The sequence below is a fragment of the Natator depressus genome, chromosome 2, assembly GCF_965152275.1.
Source record: "Natator depressus isolate rNatDep1 chromosome 2, rNatDep2.hap1, whole genome shotgun sequence".
Classification (NCBI taxonomy): domain Eukaryota; kingdom Metazoa; phylum Chordata; order Testudines; family Cheloniidae; genus Natator; species Natator depressus.
Genome location: NC_134235.1, coordinates 17183936 through 17191674, shown reverse-complemented (window position 1 = coordinate 17191674; position 7739 = coordinate 17183936). Strand labels below are relative to the sequence as shown.

The window sequence follows — 7739 nt, the reverse complement described above, 5'->3', positions numbered from 1 at the left end:
TGATCACTACCCGTTGAGCCTGACAATCTAGCCACTTTAGATAATAGCTTATCTAAAGTGATCACTCTCCTTACAATCAAGGTGGGCCATTTCCAGCACAAATCCAGGGTTTAACAAGAACGTCTGAGGAATGGGGGAGGGGGTAGCAGGAAAAAACAAGGGGAAATAGGTTACTTTGCATAATGACTTAGCCACTCCCAGTCTCTATTCAAGCCTAAGTTAATTGTATCCAATTTGCAAATGAATTCCAATTCAACAGTCTCTCTCTGGAGTCTGGTTTTGAAGTTTTTCTGTTGTAATATCACAACTTTCATGTCTGTAATCGCGTGACCAGAGAGATTGAAGTGTTCTCCGACTGGTTTATGAATGTCGTAATTCTTGACATCTGATTTGTGTCCATTTATTCTTTTACGTAGAGACTGTCCAGTTTGACCAATGTACATGGCAGAGGGGCATTGCTGGCACATGATGGAATATATCACATTGGTAGATGTGCAGGTGAATGAGCCTCTGATAGTGTGGCTGATGTTATTAGGCCCTGTGATGGTGTCCCCTGAATAGATATGTGGGCACAGTTGGCAACGGGCTTTGTTGCAAGGATAGGTTCCTGGGTTAGTGGTTCTGTTGTGTGGTATGTGGTTGCTGGTGAGTATTTGCGTCAGGTTGGGGGGCTGTCTGTAGGCAAGGACTGGCCTGTCTCCCAAGATTTGTGAGAGTGTTGGGTCATCCTTCAGGATAGGTTGTAGATCCTTAATAATGCGTTGGAGGGGTTTTAGTTGGGGGCTGAAGGTGATGGCTAGTGGTGTTTTGTTATTTTCTTTGTTAGGCCTGTCCTGTAGTAGGTGACTTCTGGGAACTCTTCTGGCTCTATCAATCTGTTTCTTCACTTCCGCAGGTGGGTATTGTAGTTGTAAGAATGCTTGATAGAGATCTTGTAGGCGTTTGTCTCTGTCTGAGGGGTTGGAGCAAATGCAGTTGTATCACAGAGCTTGGCTGTAGACAATGGATTGTGTGGTGTAATCAGGGTGAAAGCTGGAGGCATGTAGGTAGGAATAGCGGTCAGTAGGTTTCCGGTATAGGGTGGTGTTTATGTGACCATCGTTTATTAGCACTGTAGTGTCCAGGAAGTGGATCTCTTGTGTGGACTGGACCAGGCTGAGGTTGATGGTGGGATGGAAATTGTTGAAATCATGGTGGAATTCCTCAAGGGCTTCTTTTCCATGGGTCCAGATGTTGAAGATGTCATCAATATAGCGCAAGTAGAGTAGGGGCGTTAGGGGACGAGAGCTGAGGAAGCGTTGTTCTAAGTCAGCCATAAAAATGTTGGCATACTGTGGGGCCATGTGGGTACCCATAGCAGTGCTGCTGATTTGCTGGCTCTATCAATCTGTTTCTTCACTTCCGCAGGCGAACATGCTGTGGGATAAGAATTGCTTCCCAGAAGAAGGGTATATACATTTCCTTTTCACTGTTGTACTGCTTTGTCTTTAGATAATAAATTTGATTAAGTTCAGTTATTTGATCTCTTGAACATTTTAAGAATGAACTATGAGAGTAGTCAAACAATTGACAATACCTTTTAATGTATACTGTGTAACGGATAGAGTGGGGTGTTATGTCATCCTTCAAATCTTTAATCAATATCGCAGCAAGATTAAGTTTTCTAGATGTGTAAAGGGCTATACTTTGCATGATATTCTTTAGCTCCTCTTCTTTTCTGTACTCATAGAAAAGCATCTTTGCTTCTGGGCATTTTTTAAATGATTGGCAAAATCTTGTAATGGGAGTGAATCTGTCTTGAGCACTTGGAACAAGCCTTAAAACATCAGTGTCTGTGCTTCACCATCCAGCATCCATTAACCTTTCTAATTTGTATTCTTCCATATTGTGTCTCTCAATATTGTTGACTTTAGAGGATTAGAAGGGTGACGGCTGTGGTGTTCCCATGGAAGCAAAAATGAAAAGCAAAGCCAAAAACATGTCCATGTATTGTTCACATCTGAGTTATTTTGTTCCCCCTGGTTTAATGTAATTAAAAATTAGATGATTTTTTGAGTGTTCTGGTGGCCACTTTGCAGCTATTCATGTTTCTGTTCTAAGCTAGAATCTCCTTCGCTGTCAGGCATTCCATTCCAGCCACATCAAATAATACTGATGAAAAATTAGAACCTGATTCTCCGTTGCTCTGCTCTGCCCTTGTGCAGTCATTCACATCAGTGCAAAGTGGGTGTAAATTGCTACCAGATCCAAATGATGGCGCTTTACTCCACGTTCAAGCTGGTGTGAATGATTACACATGGTGCATGGTCATGAAGATTCAGATCCTTGAGAAAGAGTTTGTCACCTTAAAATTACAGAGGGCCAGATCCTCAGCTGGTGTAAATCAACATAGCTCTTACTGGAGGCAATGGAGCTATGCTGATTGACAATTCCTGACCCTGCTGCTCCACAGAGACAGAGCCCCGCTAGGTGTCCAGACGTTGCTGGGTTCTACATCTGTGGAGCTCCACTTCTGAGGGAAAGGCTTCCCCAAGAGATACCATGGTGCTGCTTGGCTGCTGCCCAGGACTCGGTGTCAAACTCTGACTGTTCTGTGCTATCCATGACATGCGGGTGCTGAGATTTAAAGTTGGGGTGAGATTGTCCTTGCTGTGATGTTTCTGCGAGAAGAGAATGGGCTGTCCTCTAAGAGGCTGAAGACACAGTAAGCCCCCTGCAGACAATCAGAAGTACCACCAGCCCCGCACAAGAACTGTTTCTAAAGGCTCCTGTTGAGCCCCTGCTGCCAGGCTGTGAACTCTTCTAGTGCACTGGGCTGATACGCCTCAGGTTTGACAATGCTGGTTCAGAGTTCACCTCCACAGGAGGAAGACCCTTTCTGTGTGGATTTTGCTCATCATATTTACCCAGAGATCAACACCAAAAGCCTCCATTTTCCCACTGTTGTATGCAGTATTGTTGTAGCAGTGTCGGTCTCAGGATATTAGAGAGACAAAGTGGGTAAGGTAATATCATTTACTGGACCAACTGCTGTTGGTGAGAGAGACAAGTTTTCAAGCTACACGGAGCTCTAGGTAAGGTACTAAGATCTAGTATTTAGCTGTGACATGCTTAGTACCTTTCTGAGACTTGAAAAATAGCTTTGTAGCTAGAAAGCTTGTTTCTTTCACGAACAGAAGTTGGTCCAATAAACATTGCCTCACTCACTTGTCTGTCCATTTTCCGAGGCAGTTAATCCTTTGTTAAGACTAAGTTATTTTAGTGTTGTACAAAAATGAGATATTTGGGATGGACAAGTCCTCAAAGAATGAACATTACCTGCTGATATGATTGTTAAAGTAACTGGTTATCTCCATATCTCTGTTAGCTATTCCGGGGCTACAGTCACCATCTAGGTACCAATTACAAGATCAAGATAAGCATATAAATGATTTGCAATGATTTTGAAGTGGGCCCTGCTCTTGCCATTCCCAGCTTCTGGCAGTCAGAGGCTAGGGACACTTTAGACCATGGTTTTGCATCCCTGCCCATCCTGGCTAATAGCTATTGATAGACCTATCCTCCATGAACATATCAAGTTCTTGTTTGAACCCTGTTATAGTCTTGGCCTTCACAACATCCTCTGGCAAAGAGTTCCACAGGTTGACTGTGCATTGTGTGAAGAAAAACTTCCTTGTTTGTTTTAAACCTGCCGCCTATTAATTTCGCTTGGTGATCTCTAGTTCTTGCATTATGAGAAGGAGTAAACAACACTTCCTTATTTACTTTCTCCACATCAGTCATGATTTTATAGACCTCTATCATATCCCCACTTAGTTGTCTCTTTTCCAAGCTCAAAATCCCAATTTTATTATTCTTTCCTCACATGGAAGCTGTTCCATACCCCTAATCATTTTGTTGCCCTTTTCTGTACCTTTTCCAATTCCAGTATATCCTTTTTGAGATGGGGCGAGCACATCTGCATGCAGTATTCAAGATAGGGGTGTACCATGGATTGATACAGAGGCAATATGATATTTTGTGTCCTATTATCTATCCCTTTCCTAATGATTCCCAACAATCTGTTAGCTTTTTTGACTGCCGCTGCACATTGAGTGAATGTTTTCAGAGAACTATCCACAATGACTCCAAGAACTCTTTCTTGACTGGTAACAGCTAATTTAGACCCATCATTTTATATGTATAGTGGGGATTATGTTTTCCAGTGTGCACTATTTTGCATTTATCAACACTGAATTTCATCTATCATGTTGCCCAGTCACCCAGTTTTGTGAGATCCCTTTGTAACTCTTCACAATCTGCTTTGGTTTTTGTATCATCTGCAAATTTTGCCACTTCACTGTTTACTCTTTTTCCAGATCATTTATGAATATGTTGAACAGCACTTGTCCTGGTTCAGACCCCTGGGGGACACCACTATTTATCTCTCTCCATCTGAGAACTGACCATTTATTCCTACCCTTTGTTTCCTATCTTTTAACCAGTTACTGATCCATGACAGGAACTTCCCTCTTATCTCATGACAGCTTACTTTGCTTAAGAGCTTTTAGTGAGAGACGTTGTCAAAAGCGTTCTGGTACAGAAGCTGATTTAAATGATAGGTTACATACCACAGTTAGTAGTTCTGCAATTTCACATTTGAGTTCCTTAAGAACTCTTGGGTGAATGCCATCTGGTCCTGGTGACTTATTACTGTTTAGTTTATCAATTTGTTCCAAAACCTCTTCTAATGACACCTCAATCTGGGACAGTTCCTCAGATTTGCCACCTAAAAGGAATGGCTTAGGTTTGGAAAACTCCCTCACATCCTCAGCCATTAAGACCAATGCAAAGAATTAATTTAGTTTCTCCACAATGACCTTATCTTCCTTGAGTGCTCCTCAGCCCACCGCTGTAGCATTTAATTTTGGGAAGGGGAACTACACAAAAATGAGGAAGTCAGTTAAACAGTAATTAAAAGTACAGTGCCAAAAGTGAAATCCCTGCAAGCTGCTTGGAGGTTTTTAAAGACACCATAACCGAGGCTCAATTTAAATGTATACCCCAAATTAAAAAACATAGGAAGAGAACCAAAAAAGTGCCACCATGGCTAAACAACAAACTAAAAGAAGCGGTGAGAAGCAAAAACTGGAGGTTACATCCTAGTGAGGAAAATAGAAAGGAGCATAAACTCTGGCAAGTGAAGTGTAAAACTATAATTAGGAAGCCCAAAAAAGAATTTCAAGAACAGCTAGCCAAAGACTGAAAAAGTAACAGCAAAAATTTTTAAGTACATCAGAAGCAGGAAGCCTGCTAAACAACCAGTGGGGCCATTGCACAATTGAGATGCTACTATTACCAAGTGGTTCAGCTATATTCACCTCTTGGACCAGATCCTGTGGTCCACTCCTTCAACTTGTCACCATTCATAGGCATGCAGTATTAAATGTGTCTCTCTTCCTCTGTCTATATTCCCCCTCCTCTTTTCATTATACTGTAGTTTGCTTTACACAACACAAATAATCCTAAAGCAGTAATATTCAGAGGTTTACTAACAGCGCATAAATATTTATATGTACCCTGTATTGAAGTCTCTTCTCCTACTGCATATATACATATGTATAATGTGGATCTTTGTATGCTGTCAGATAAAAGAACAAAGAGATGAGAGATACATATTTTCTCTGCACACGTTCGGCTTAATAGTAAACATATGTAGTGCACTAGTCTTCCACCTCAGGAAACATAGGTTCAAGTTCTGATTTTGATCATGCATGAAAAAGCAGCTTAGTGGTTTCGTCATGCTCTCTAGTGGTTGTTGGTCTGCTGAACAATAGGCATTCTATGCTGAACCATAGGCCAGGACTGAAAAAAACATGCCCAGAGCTGCATGAAGAAATGCTCTCTGGTCAATTTCATTAATCTCTCATTTATGAGCATCAAAGTGTAGATATCTTTTTCTTGTACGCACAAAATTCTTTTTTGCATAACTTCACCAGCCATACATTTCATGCACTTTTACCAAGCCATTTTACTGTCACCTGTGAGTGAAAGTTACTGATAGTCCAACCTCCAAAGTTCTGGGTAATCACCCAGAAGTCTGGATATTTACCAAAGGCCTTGATCCAAAGACCTTTGGGGTCAATGGAAAGAGACTCGTTGATGTCAGTGGACTTTGAATCAGGGTTGTGGGCTTGCAGATCTGGTCTGGAAATCTCAGGAGACTAGGCTTTCTTATGCATTCTGGCATTTCAGCTTTGGTCTGGGGTGGATCCTTGAAGGTAAAAGTTGTGAATAATAATTAATAATTATTAGCTAAGATTAAACTTTTTTCTCATTGTTATTGAGTGAACTTTTTAGCAGTTCAAAAAAGGTTCGGTTCAAGTTATGAGTGAAGGTCCAGATCAGGACTACTCATACTACTTTCCCATTGCTGTTGATAGTTCAGTCAAATTTGAACTGAGATTCAAAGAAAACAGGTGACTTGGCCTTATGGTAATAGCTCTGGCAGAGAATTAACAACCCATTTATTAATCACCAAGAAAGAGTTGGAAACAGACAGTAGCTTCATTTATCAATATTACTTCAGATTATTTCTGAAATGTGCCTGTATCTATGTGGAGTGTTGCACTGGTGATTGGCAGAGATGTGGAGGAGTCAGGGCTGCGATTTCTCCTGTGCTGGGGTCAGGAGTGTTTGAACATGGGGACACAGGTGCCAGGAGGCACAGGCTGCCTTGGCCTTTGCCAATTGCCTGCCCACTGGACGTCTGACTCTGGTGTGGCTGTGACTCCAACTCAGAGCACTGAAGAGTACCCGTCTCTGCCTCTTTCAATGGCAACCTGCTGTCACTTTCCCCCCTGGCAGTGGGGAAGAGACTCTTGGACCAGATGCTGATCCTTTCTAGCCTGCCTGCTTTCCAGTGCTTTCACATCATGATCCTGGGGTTCAACTTTGCTGATAACACAACAGCACTCTACAGGCTGCAGTTCCATGAGTTGGTCAGCACCATCCCTACGACAGGGTTTAACACAGAGAAAGTCAAAGTGACTCAGGGACCTTAAACAGTCACTTTCCATTTCTGGGACATAGATGGCCCAGAGAATCTAAGGCCCCTGTGGAAGTTGTACACCATGTGCACAGATGTCATTGTGCTTGTGGTGGACTGATGACAACAAAAGGAAGGAGGAAGCCAACAGAACTTCATAATGTTACTAGGGTACCAGAAGTTCAAGCAGTGCCTGTCCTCCTAGTTGCTAACAAGTAGATGAGGAATTCCTTCTTTCTCAGCAATTAAAATGATGTTAGGAAGGAGTGAGCTGAGCTCTTCCACACCAAGCTATCTGCAGCCTACCTGTGCCATCATACGGGGTGGACTCGAAGAGGGACTCTAAGTACAATTGACTCGGAGCTTTCATGATTTTTTTTTATTGGCAAGTCATACTTTAAATAAATGTACTCAATTTCATTCCCTACATTAACCTTCCATTAGACCTGCATCCTTGATTGTACTTCCTCCCTCCCTGATTACCTATTGGAGGACCTGATCCAAAGCCCACTGCAGTCAATGGGAAATTTTCCATTGATTTCAAGATTCTTTAGATCAGGCCCTTTGGCTCCAATCAACAGGAAGTATTTCTCTCTGTTGTTGAGCCATGGATTATCTGCCAGCCATCTTGGCTGTCAGACTGGCTCCAACATTTGACCTTCAACTGGAATTCTCCTGAACAGAAAAACCACATGGCATGGTGCCACGGCCT

General features: G+C 42.2%; 1 pseudogene; it reads left to right on the top strand.

Moving 5' to 3' along the window:
• The first annotated feature begins 5085 nt into the window (after positions 1-5085).
• On the top strand, positions 5086-7373 carry LOC141981212 (ADP-ribosylation factor-like protein 4A; annotated as a pseudogene).
• Positions 7374-7739: the final 366 nt, after the last annotated feature.